Source organism: Bombina bombina, chromosome 1 (assembly GCF_027579735.1).
Source record: "Bombina bombina isolate aBomBom1 chromosome 1, aBomBom1.pri, whole genome shotgun sequence".
NCBI lineage: Eukaryota > Metazoa > Chordata > Amphibia > Anura > Bombinatoridae > Bombina > Bombina bombina.
The window spans coordinates 1,514,383,649-1,514,397,662 of NC_069499.1; the positions used below are offsets into that span (position 1 = coordinate 1,514,383,649).

The 14,014-nt window shown below is 37.7% G+C and overlaps 1 protein-coding gene across 1 annotated transcript in view; it reads right to left on the bottom strand.

Moving 5' to 3' along the window:
* The window catches only part of ANKFN1 (ankyrin repeat and fibronectin type III domain containing 1), an 899,573-nt gene that overhangs the window by 425,135 nt on the left and 460,424 nt on the right, over nt 1-14,014 (bottom strand). The gene's annotated exons all lie outside the window — the stretch shown is intronic.

Consider the following 14,014-nt stretch of genomic DNA (forward strand, 5'->3'; position numbering starts at 1 on the left):
CAACTAAATGATGACAACAGCATGCAGTGGCTGAAAGGAAGGGCCCTGAACTGCCTAAACAATAATTTAAAGGTTAAATGGTGGATTGGTGACTTCCGTAAAGGTCTCATTAGTCTCAAAGTCTGTAGAAAGATGTGAATAATTAGTAGTAAGGTCAAAATGTCCTACAAAGGAACAGACAATGGACACACACACACACAAACTCAAACTTGCACATACACCCAAGGAAACAGTGACAGAGACAGCCTCAGAAAACACACAAAGACATATACACACACACAGAGAGAGACACCCACAGAAAACACACAAAGACATACACACACAGAGAGACAACCACATAAAACACAGAAAGACATACATACACACACCCTCACTGAGACATCCACAGAAAACACACATCCTCCCAGAGACATCCACAGAAAACACAGACATACATACATACACACACACACACCCTCACAGAGACATCCACAGAAAACACAGACATACACACCCACCCTCACAGAGGCATCCAGAGAAAATACACAAAGGCAAACATACACACACCTTTGCAGAGACACCCATAGAAAAAGCTCAAAGACATATGCACACACCCTCACAGACATCCACAGAAAATGCACAAAGACATACACACCCACCCTCACAGACATCCACAGAAAATGCACACAGGCAAAAAATACATACACACTCATAGAGACACAAACCAAAGCACAAAGACATAAACACAGACACCCACAGAAACACTCACAGGAGGAAACTTTTATGCACCTTGCATCCCCTAAATCAACAGTGTGTGACATGCATGATAAAAAAATTGCAGAAATTAAGAGATCACTTTTTAAAGAATAATATTTGTAAATGTGCAAACAAAAATAATTCTGTGAATTCAAAATTGTACATTAATGATCTGGTTAGATGGCTAGATGAAGAAAAGTACTTTTAAAAGGTTGACATATGTTTGTTTGTTTTTTCCCCATTTTCCCCACCCAAGAGCACCACTTTAAATATAGTGTATAAATGTTCCCATCTGTCAGCTGTACTTATGGATTTTGAAAATGCTGTACTCTATATGGTCTTGGTGGAACCATAAGCTGTGGTACTCATACCTTTAGATCTGGTTAAATGCAGGATTTAGGCTTGTTTGTATGTATCTCAAAATTAAGTCAGCTGTAGTGTAAACTCAACAGTTTTAAGTTAACCTGTCTCATTTCAAACACTGAGCAATCTTAGTCTGAGTGTATAACATTTTATGCAGATGTAAAAATCTTAGATAAAATGCCTCCTTGAAAATGCATATCTGCCAAAAGGGCACCTACCATTTGTGTATTGAGGAGGAAACATTTCTGCATGGTTTTAAATATAGAATTTCTACAGCATTGTCAAGTAATCATAAATACACTGCTGCTAAAAAAAAAATGTTTTTATGGACCCCTTGCCCCACCATACAACTACTACCACACTGATGTTACAATCCGAAATTGCACAAAGAAATAAAAAAACATTTGCTAAGTAAGTCCTATCTCCTCTGCAAATGACAGTGATCAGCCATCTGACTCAGGCACACACTGTACAAACAAAGTGCCAAGTCTGTCTCACACTGTGCATAGTGGTTTAGTGCACACTCAGAAATCCTCTCAAATGCTAATACTTTACTCCTTGTAATAGCATTTCCCATGCTCAATTAGCACTCTTCTGTATTACCCACTGGTGGCTGCCAAAATATAAAAAAAAAAAAAAAATTTTTTTTTTTTTTAGTTCTTGCCTCATGGGGCCCCCCTGGCCCATTGGGCCCCTGAAAGGAGTCACCCCTGTCACCCCCTGATGGCGGCCCTGGAAGCAGCAATCCCATGACATATTGATTTTCTATATATTAACCCTTGACTGCAAGATACATCTGAAACGCAATTATTTGAGGTAATATCTAGCAGCCAGTGGGTTAAATTTTGCTCTCACTCCTAAAGAATTCAGGATATTAAAGGCACAATAAACTATAAATGTATTTTCCCATAAAGGTCTACATTATGAATGGTGCAATAAGGAGTTTATCACCGTTCTTTGCGCACGGCGAACTAGAGCATATATTACAAGGTGAAATTAAACAAATTATTGTTCAAAGGAGAATTGCCTGGTATTTCGGGGCTGGACTGACCTTAACTGGCGGGATCAGACTGATATGCTTCAGGATAGTTTTCCAATGTGAAAGGCACACTGGTCTAAAAGAGGCTGCTCCAGGTGGTAAATCGCCAGAGAACTAGCTGATGAGCTGTTGTTCGTTCCTGTTAGAGCGCTTCTCTCTTCTGTATGCAAATTAATTATGACCCTGGGAAAGTCTCCCTATGGGTGTTAGGGGCAACCAGATATGGTCTCCTTGGCCAGTGCTTGCTTAGAGGAATGTGGCTGCACCTCACCGATGAGGCCCAATAGGCCGAAACGATCGTCTGGGGTTGTCATGTTCCTTGTTCAAAGGAGAATTGCCTGGTATTTCGGGGCTGGACTGACCTTAACTGGCGGGATCAGACTGATATGCTTCAGGATAGTTTTCCAATGTGAAAGGCACACTGGTCTAAAAGAGGCTGCTCCAGGTGGTAAATCGCCAGAGAACTAGCTGATGAGCTGTTGTTCGTTCCTGTTAGAGCGCTTCTCTCTTCTGTATGCAAATATATATATATATATATAATTTGTGTATATATAAAAGCATATACATCTATAGAGAACATAAAGTTCGCATAGACTGCCACTTCCAACCAACTTTAGCCCCCAAAAGCTGCCTAGTCTAGTTATTTTATAAGCAATAATTGCTACCACAAGCTTGCGGTAGCAATAACCAGCCACTTGTAATGGCTGGTTATTTATCGCAAGCCCGCAAACAGGCAAATTTGATAAATTAGTGCTCCACTTGTAATTTGGCCCTATATTTCCTTTATCATCTCCAAATACTCCTCGACCTGTCTCTACGATCAACCTCTGACCTACATCTCACCACTCCTATTATCTTTACGTCCCTCTCTCTCCTCCAAGACTTCTCATTCTTGCTCTTGTCCTATGGAACCCCTTACCCCGCTCCATCAGACTGTCTCCAACCTTGTATAGCTTCAGATGCTCTTTGAAAAACCTCCTATTATGAGAGGCTTACCATCTCTGCTCTGTTTTCATCCTACCCAAAATAAATCTTGAACTGCCTTGACTCACTGCTGCAACTACAATCCATGTGACAAGCTACCCCAAACCTTATGTCTCTGCACCCTCAACCTGTAGAGCCCTTGTAAGCTCTTCAGAGCAGTGACCTCCTCCTTCTTTACTACTTTGGTTTGGTCTTGTATGCTTTTTGCATCTAGTCAAAATGTTTTGTCATTGTATACCCCTATCTTTGTACCCAGCACTATGGAGTTTAGCAGCGCTATAGAAATAAATGATGATGATAATTATGATAATAACAATATTCTTATCTCTCTATTATTTACATAAAATCCTCCTTGTTTTATCTCATACACAGTTAGACCAATACTTGGGACCTGCTAATCTAAAGGTCTCTGAGCTTCTGATTTCCTGGTGGAATTATCTAAAGCCACTAAGGGGCAAACAGCACAATGAAAATCAAGATTTTAAAAATCATATAAAATACATAATTAAACCATTCACTCAAAAATACACAGGAAAAAACTGTATTGTTAAGGTGCATAAAAATCATAACAAAATTGTTCACCAAAAAACTTATTTAATCAAAAACTTAAAATTTGTATGTAAATTACACAGGAATTAATCATATTAAATATGCACAACATAAATCGTAATTTAAGTACACTGAATGTCCAAAAACACATAGAAAGTCGTACTTATAAGTACAAAATACAAAGCATAATCACATTTAATGCTCAAAGAGTTTGGCCAGAGGAAACAGTTGCACTAAACTACTCTATTAACTCCTAAACTGCTGCAACCCCCATCGCAAACTACCCCTCTACACTATTAACCCCCAAACCACCAGAACCCTCACCGCAAACTACCCCTCTACTCTATTAACTTCTAAACTGCCACAACCCCACATAGCAAAATACCCCTCTACTCTATTAACCCCTAAACCGCCACACTTCCACATCACCAAATACCCCTCTACTCTATTAATCACTAAACCTCCTCAAACCACACCACAAGATATCCAATAACAAATAAACCCCCAAACCAGCTAGCCCACCTAACCTAACACCCACTACATTACCCCAAAAAAACAGTACCTTAAAAAACAACTTAGCCTTTCCTGAAAAATAAAATAACCTAACATCACAGAAAAAAAAATGCTATTACAGAAAATAAAAAAATCTACCATTAAACAAAAAGAACAACACTACCAAAACAACAAACAAAAAAACAGTTATGCCTATTCTATAACACCACTAAAAGAAAAAGCCCCATACCAACAGACGGGGGAGTTACTTGATAGTTTTTGTTTTGTTTATTTTTTTAATTGAAAAAGAGCTGTCACTTTAGGGCAATGCCCTACATAAAGCCCTTTTAAGGGCTATTGCTGTAAATCAGTGTTAGTATAAGTTTTTTTTATTTCGGGGTGTTTTTTGTAAAGTGAGGTATTAGAATAGGCAATAACAGTTTTTTTTATTTTTGGTAAAAAATTCGTAATGGTATTTTTTTAATTTTATGTAAAGGTAGTTTTTTTTTGTAATGTTAGGGTATTTTATATTTATGGTAAGGCTAGGTTATTTCGTTTTTTTTATATTAAGGTTATTTTTTTAATCTTAAGGTACAGTTATTTTTAATTTTTTAGTTAAGGTTAGTTGTTTTTTAGGGGGGAGTAAATTAGGGGGTGTTAGGTTAGGCGGGTTAGCTGGTTAGGGGCTTTAGTTGTTAGTGGGTATTTTGTGGTGGGGTTGTGGGGGTTTAGGGGTTAATAGGGTAGTGGGGTATGTTGCGATGTGGCTGTGTGACAGTTTAGGGGTTAATAGAGTAGAGTGGACTTTGCAGTGGACTATGCTGCAGGTTAGGGGTTAATAGTGTAGTGGGGACTTTGCGGTGGACTATTTGGTGGGTTAGGGGTTAATAATTTAGTGGGGACTTTGCAGTGGACTATGGTTTTTTTCAACTTTTCTCTCTATATTAAAGTCTAGGGGAGAGTATGTTAATGCGGTCACGATATTATAACCTCTGCTCTTTGCGCACATCAGGTAAGCGAGCGAGCAAAAAAGATTTATTTTCAACTTGCAATACGTGCGCTACCCGACGCGTGCAAAGAGCCGAAGTTGAGTGGAGTGAGTGTGTGAGCGGGAGTGGTAATTACTGCTTCACTTATAATGTAGCCCTAAGTTGTTTACAAATAGCTTCTTTGTAGGATTGTGCTTTTTGGCCTTGCTTTGGAACATGGAACAAAACATTAGATATTTATTGTCATGATTCTGTCCTCTATCAGGTTTTGGGTGTGTGTATGGAAATCAAAATGCAGGAATAGATACAGAGAACAAGGGAAATCTTTCTTGAAAGCTTTACTGTTTGATAAATAAAAGGAACAGTAGGTAGTACAGATTGAAGATCAGAGAAGAGGCGTTAGGCAAATCAGTAAAGTCCTTAGCAGAAACAAAGTCTATAATAAACTGGTGTCTGATGAGTCATACACGGGTATCAAGGTGAGTATGCTTGGTCTCTGGAACAAGGTGAGCATACACGGATATCAAGGTGAGTATGCTTGGTCTCTAGAACAAGGTGAGCATACACGGATATCAAGGTGAGTATGCTTGGTCTCAGGAGCAAGGTGAGCATGCACAGGTATCAAGGTAAGTATGCTTGGTCTCTGGGGCAAGGTGAGCATACACAGGTATCAAGGTAAGTATGCTTGGTCTCTGGAGCAAGGTGTGCATACACAGGTATCAAGGTAAGTATGCTTGGTCTCTGGGGCAAGGTGATCATACACAGGTATCAAGGTAAGAATGCTTGGTCTCTGGGTCAAGGTAAGCATACACGGATATCAAGGTGAGTATGCTTGGTCTCAGGAGCAAAGTGAGCATACACAGGTATCAATTTGAGTATGCTTGGTCTCTGGGGCAAGGTGAGCATACACAGGTGTCAAGGTAAGTATGCTTGGTCTCAGGAGCAAAGTGAGCATACACAGGTATCAAGGGGAGTATGCTTGGTCTCTGGAACAAGGTGAGCATACACGGGTATCAAGTTGAGTATGCTTGGTCTCTAGAGCAAGCTGAGCATACACAGGTATCAAGGTAAGTATGCTTGGTCTCAGGAGCAAGGTGAACATACACAGGTAGTATGCTTGATCTCTGGAGCAAGGTGAGCATACACGGATATCAAGGTGATCATGTTTGGTCTCAGGAGCAAGATGAGCATACACAGGTATCCAGGTAAGTATATTTGGTCTCAGGACCAAGGTGAGCATACACAGGTATCAAGGTGAGTATGCTTGGTCTCAGGAGCAAGGTGAGCATACACAGGTAGTATGCTTGGTCTCTGGAGCAAGGTGAGCATACACGGATATCAAGGTGAGCATGTTTGGTCTCAGGAGCAAGGTGAGCATACACAGGTATCCAGGTAAGTATATTTGGTCTCAGGACCAAGGTGAGCATACACAGGTATCAAGTTGAGTATGCTTGGTCTCAGGAGCAAGGTGAGCATACACAGGTAGTATGCTTGGTCTCTGGAGCAAGGTGAGCATACACGGATATCAAGGTGAGCATGTTTGGTCTCAGGAGCAAGGTGAGCATACACAGGTATCCAGGTAAGTATATTTGGTCTCAGGACCAAGGTGAGCATACACAGGTATCAAGGTGAGTATGCTTGGTCTCAGGAGCAAGGTACTGAAAAGCCCCCTTCAGAGCTAAGGACTGTAGTACACACTTTTGGGCTAAACAAAATAAATGCTGCTCCTAGGCAAAGTAAAGGTAATGCCAGCTCCTTGGCAAAACAAAAGGAAAGCCCACTTCTGGGCTTAATCAAAGGAAATACAATGTGCTGAATACAAGCTGCATGCAGCAGCAAAGTCAGTGCTGCACATAGGCACAGCAGGCAATAAGGTACTGCACCAGGGAAACTGCACCAGGGAAAGTCAAAGCGGTAATACTAACTGTGCGAAATGTAGAGACAAGGTCAGGACAGTCTAAGGTTCAAGGCAGGCAGCAGGTTTACAAACATAGACAAGGTCACCAGCAGGAAGTCCAGCAATGAACATGATAGACTTTAATGCAAAACCATGGGGTGAAGGCATAGGTTGCTCAATATGTAGTCAGAGAGCAGCTCCCTGATTGGTTAGCATCCAGGGAGGGTGGAGCTGAGAGACAAGCTTACAGTTGATAATATTCCTGCCTAACCCCCTGCAAGAAAACATTATCCAGTGGCACAGACAGAGCAAACTGGTCTCTGAACCTTAAGTCCCAGGTTCAGTGATGTCCCCGCTGTGTGGTACGAACAGAGCTTATAGGATCCTGACATATTGTCTCTTAAAATGGACGTAAAAACACTGTTCTATATTGTTAAAGCAGTTTATTTTTTGAACAAACTTGTGTATACCATATGTGTCTTGAATTGCTCATGCTGCCCTCTGAAAACCATATGCATATATTAGCCAATAAACAGCTGTATAACGACCCTGTGCTATCACTGATTGGTTTAACAGAGCACCCGGTTTTCTGTAGGTAGTCAAGAAGCCAAGCGAATGTACAGTATTACTTTTCCTAAGCAAAGACAAGCTACTTTACAAGGGCAATAGAGCCTTTATAAATCCCATATGCTGGGTCAAGGTATAGGTGAAATATCTTGACCACACCTCTATAATGACAAAAAAATGCCCATCACCAGCCCTTGGAGACACCCTTTGTTCAGTGAGAATAATTTACCATAACAAAATAGGTATGCAAATATTTTACAATTGTAAACATTAACATAAACCATTTTGGAATTGTGTTTGTTTCCTAAATACTACAGTTGTAATTATTATTATTTTTTACAAGTCGCTATCACCTTATGCAACTATAGATGTCCACTAACGAAAGTAGGTGAAGTGTTGCTCAAAGAATTTTAAACACAATCAACAACTTCCCAAGCATCTATGAATCTAGGCTATTGACTTACAATTGTGTTTTTGATACAGATCATGCGATGAATGAGTCTTCACATCAACAACTGCATAACGTACAAAATACGTAGATGACAGATCCGAGATTGCATTATTTTTGAGTGCTGTTTCTGGATGCCAATCAGCTTCAGTGCTGTAAATGTGTCTTTCCCTAGCTTGCCACCAACTGACAGCCTGCAAAGAAATAGGGTTTCACACCATAAAATGGCTCTTCTTGTTTACCAGCACCATTTAGCTTCTGGCCATACGACATCATCAAGATTAAGGGGCTAGTGTCAAAACAGTTCATATCATGATGCAAAATCAAGTTTGCTGTTTAACAGCATAACCTTTATTTGATCCACATCTATGGGGATTTCCAGTATAATTAAATGTATTTAATGTGTACATTGAAAATATCATGTTTCAGTGTTCTATTGTCTCAGCCGTCAATCAAACTTCCTCATATACCTGCAGATATATTTTTCTGTAATGAGTTGCTTTCAAAATCACTATTCTCACATTCTTACTTTTATATAAGTCTATGTTATATATTGTGTCCATTATACTCAATTTTTAACAGGACTTCTCACAGGGCATTAAGTATTAAGATAATGATAGAGCTTGCAGGGTTTAGGATTATAGTGTTTAATGCAATAATTTTATAAAAATTACTAAAATAATATTGTCTACTAATTTTATATCAGGATACATTGATTAGCCAATTTCAGTAGCAGCTGTTAAGATGGTAAGCCAATCCAGGAGTGACATATGCAATTAGCCACCAATTAATAGCTATGTCCTGCTGAGAACAGAATTATTTGTGTCTTCTAAGTGTGACTTTAGCTACATGGTTAACATTTAAGCAGAGTTACCATTGGTTGTATTAATATTTTTTGGCGAACCATTAGCTTTGGATTGTTGTTTGGAGCTCACCAAACTATGGCAGTGTAAAGCTGTTTTGTGCCTCTGGTTAATTGCGCTAAGTGCAAAGTGAAACTGCAAGCTTGCGGGAGCACTAACCAGCCAATTGTAATGACTGGATATATAAAGTTCCCCCGTAAACGGGCAAATTAGCCCCTATAAGGGCACACGTTAAAATAGCACTCCACTTACAACCTGGCCCATAATGTTTGAAACCATGCCGTAATGTGTAATATTCATTATTTTTAAAAAAATTTACCTTTTATTTATTTATTTATTTATTTATTTATTTATTTATTTATTTTTTATCTTAATTTGTGCAGGGTCCATTACTTCCTATCACAACTCCAAAAAGGGAGCTGTGGTTTCTACAGGAAGGCAAAGGAGCAACTTTATTTTGAAGTGGTTGCCAGGAGACACCTGCACTAGCTCCAGTCAAACTTTAAGTCCGTTGATACTAATAATGATTATTGTCAAAAAAATTATCCTGGTGCTTAATGCAAAAAAACCTTTTGGCTAGTATTGACACAGTTAATGTTTCTCCCTTTTAGTCCCCGGTTCCTCAATGTTGTTTCGCTAGGAGGCTTTCTTACCTCTTTCTCTTAATAACAAAGAATTTTGGCTTCACCTGGAATATCAGTTGGTCTTCTCATGAATGAGGTAGTCCAGCTCCGTTTCTTTCACCCAACGGTTGGCTACCAAATGTCCCACGCTGCTGTTATCGGTCGGTATGACGTCACTTACTGATATTCTTCGTGATATGTGCAAGAGACATCAGACACAAGGAAGGCTGGGAACCGGACTATGGGAGAAATACTTGCGCAAGTATACTACAGGTGTCGGCAGTAAGTGACGTCATACCGACCAATAACAGCAGCGTGGGACATTTGGTAGCCAACCATTGGGTGAAAGAAACGGAGCTGGACTACCGCATTCATGAGAAGACCAACTGATATTCCAGGTGAAGCCAAAATTCTTTGTCATTAAGAGAAAGAGGTAAGAAAGCCTCCTAGCGAAACAACATTGAGGAACCGGGGACTAAAAGGGAGAAACATTAACTGTGTCAATACTTGCCAAAAGGTTTTTTGCATTAAGCACCAGGATACTTTTTTTGACAATAATCATTTTTAGTATCAACGGACTTAAAGTTTGATTTATAGGTTTTTGTATTTGCCCAATTTTTAACCAGTTTTATAATTTATATGTTCTAGCCTTAAGGTTTTTAATTCAGTCCTTTGTTGAAAGATTTGCACTATTTTATCGATATTTTGTCGATGTAATTATAATGAAATATTATTAATGAATTCAAGGAGTGATTTGTTTATGTATTTAAGGTTTTTTTGCACCTCTTTATGTATTTAAAGTTTTTTATTAAAGATTTATGCATTTTAGATTCAAGTATACAGTATATTCTTTGAAGTCGTTAAACATAAAATTAATTTATAATCCGTTCTTGCAGTAGACCTGAAACACAGATATAAGAACTTTGGGTAGAGGTACCTATTTAACAGTATATAGTATCATTGAATACAATTATTCCTAAATAGCTTATAGCGCCCTCTCATCAAGTTTTTTGTTTGTCTAGTTTAATATAGCTATCCAGGGGGTAGTGTTAAGAGAGAGGCATTTTAGGTTAAACTTCAGCGCTTCGCTTCAAATTAATACAAAAAAAGGAAGACATTTATGCAGATATTTAGAGAAAGACATATATGCAAATACTTAGTGCCCAATTATCTAAAATTTGCCAGATAGAATGGGAAAACTCAGACACTCTCAAGGGCTGCCTCTTGTAGAAAGTAATAGAGTTTGCTGGAAAGGATAGCTTTGCTGAGGTAAAATAGAAGAGAGACGGGGGCCCACTTTCAAATTAAATACTGCAGATAATATAGATCAGATTAATCTCTTTTCATCATATAGTATGTTACAATAACCTCTGTTTTTGTATGCATGTGCTTATCTATAAGGGAATTAGGTGTTAAAGGGACACTGAACCCAATTTTTTTCGTTTTGAAATTCAAAAAGAGCATGCAATTTTAAGCAACTTTCTAATTTACTCCTATTATCAATTTTTCTTCGTTCTCTTGCTATCATTATTTGAAAAAGAAGGCATCTAAGCTTTTTTTGGTTTCAGGACTCTGGACAACACCTTTTTATTGGTGGATGAATTTATCCACCAATCAGCAAGGACAAACCAGGTTGTTCACCAAAAATGGGCCGGCATCTAAACTTACATTCTTGCATTTCAAATAAAGATACCAAGAGAATGAAGAAAATTTGATAATAGGAGTAAATTAGAAAGTTGCTTAAAATTTCATGCTCAATCTGAATCACGAAAGAAAAATTTTGGGTACAGTGTCCCTTTAAGTGCATTTTGATACAATCTTATCACTTTTCAGTTTGCTAGATAAAACAGTGAGAACTATAGGGGGAAATGTTTAGAGAATAAACTGAGACCCCCTAGCAGAGGCTTGGAAACTAATTTTACAATTAGGAAAACAAAAATATTTTTTTAATGATTTTTAATGTGATTCAACCATTCCATTCCAATTTTTACCTGTGTATTTTTATTTCAGTATTTGATTAATTTATAAATTACGATTTTTGCGAGATCTATGTGAGATCTGTTGTAATATATGCATCTACTAGCGCTGCAGAATCTGTTGGAGCTCTACAAATAAATGATAATAAGAACAATACTTTGCATACACAAATGCAGAGAAAGCCCCTTTGGAAAACACCAACCGGGTCTTCAATATATTGGCGAGATTTCTCCAAAACCCTGGGATTTTCGATAATCGAAAGAGAGAGTAATAATATTAAATAGCTAATATTCTAAAAAGCTCTCTTTCACTGGTGGAATTATATATAGCCACTTTTTACCCTGAAAACACGGTGTCTCGCTAAGGAATGTATACTGCATTTTCATAAGGGAAGGAGATTCATACATTACAAAAGTGCCCAATGAAAATCCTAATTTAAGAATTATACAAAACTAAAAATTGAACCATTCACACAAACATATTTAGGAAAAAAATTGCATTGATAAGGTGCATCAAACATCGTAATAAAATTGTTCACCAAAAATTGTATTTGATCAAAAATGTAAACTGTGTGTAAATTATACAGGAGTAAATATATTGCATATACACAGCGTTAATCGTAATTTAAGTACAATGTATGTGTAAAATACTTAAAAGAGTAAAAAACAAAGCGTAATTGTTGTTTTTTCCTAAAATGGGCTGAATTCTGGAGTTCCATGGACGTATAGGAATTTTTTTCTCAAATCCCTGCCTAATTCTGTAAACAGTTCCATTCTACAGATCTCACTGTTTTGTCTCAGTGGCTAACTTTTACCAAAATACTGGAAAAAAACGAATTACTCTGAAAGAAAAACCTATGCATACAAAAATAACAGCAAATTTAAGGTACAGTGCACTGAAAACAACATAATTTGATTTGTTTTAGGTGTTATAATAAAGTTTAAACATATGCCGGTAACATTGCAAACTTTTAGGTAACATATATGTGTGTATGTGTGTGCATGAAAATATGTGTGAATGTGTGTGTTTGATATACTGGGTATGTGTGTGAGTGTTTATACACACACATACACAAACATATATATATATATATATATATATTATATATATATATATATATATATATATATATATATATATATATATATATACTGTATATATGTGTGATGCAAGTGTATGTGGATTGTATATGTGTGTGTGTGTTCTATTGTGTGTATATAGTTTAATAGTATTCTGTCAAGTAAACAGGTCTAGACAACTAGGATATTGCAGCAAAAGCTTGAAAATAAATACATGAAGCTTCAGATTATGACATCACTTGACAATGGGCGTCAGGTTTGAAGCCTTTGAGTGCCAAATTTTATTTCCGCTCAGCCTCTTCTTGTCTCCTTTTTGTTTGCCTGTCATGATTATAGATATGTTTTGAATACGTAAGTTGAATGAATTTCTGGGGAATGTGATCATCATCTGACTACTGATATCCAGCATAGATATGTCAGAAACGAAAGTTTCCTTGACTTCAGATAATAAATATTATTTTAAGTTTCTAGAAAATAACCCTAAAAAAAAATACATACTTCTGATGAGCCTCTTTGTTTAGCCACTATTTATATAAATGTGCTAATAGCCTCAAAACACCTTGGCTACCTGGTATGTAAGTCTTAAGAAAACACTAGAAATGTCATGGATTTTTTTCTTTTTTTCCACTTAAAATGTTAATGTGCTGGCTGCATTGGTGTAGTTAAATAAACTATATCATTGAATTGAATTACAAGCAACTTTGCATTTTATTTCTATTTTCGAATTTGCTCATTCTCTTGCTATCCTTTATGAAGGAGCAGCAATGTACTACTGTGAGCTAGCGGAACACATTGAGTAAGCCAATCACAAGAGACATACTGTATATGTGTACAGTCACATATATGCCAAGGGAATTAAGCAGATTAGATCATAGAAGTAAATGGAAAAGTTATTTAAAGCTGCATGTTCTTAGGGTACACAACAGGAAAGAGGGGATGGGGAAGACGGTGTGTAACGGGCATGAGTCTGGTGTCTTATGGGTGGAGCCAAGGCAGTCCTAGGAATCTGGGACATTTGCCCTGGTGGGGGGAGCTGTGGGAGGGACAGAGAGCAGATATTCCAAACCATGATTTTTACTATTCTTTTTTTAAATAACCTTTAGGTCTCCTTTACCTTTTTACTTGCTCTAAGTAGAGCACTGGAAAGGTAAAAAAGGAAATTTGGAGGCAACTGGTATATTTAAGGCTTGAGGGTGCTACAGTAATTAATGGGGAGGGTAGCACCCATCAGAAATCCCTTCAAACCATAACAGGGTGCCTGACTCTGATGGTTTTCTTTTCATTGTTATAGTATTTGAGGAGTGGGCAGAAGTGAATTTCAACATTTGTGGGCAAGTGCCAATCTTCTTGTCCATTTTAAATGTTATGGTTAATTAATAAACAAAAACTTTAACAAACCATATTTTGAT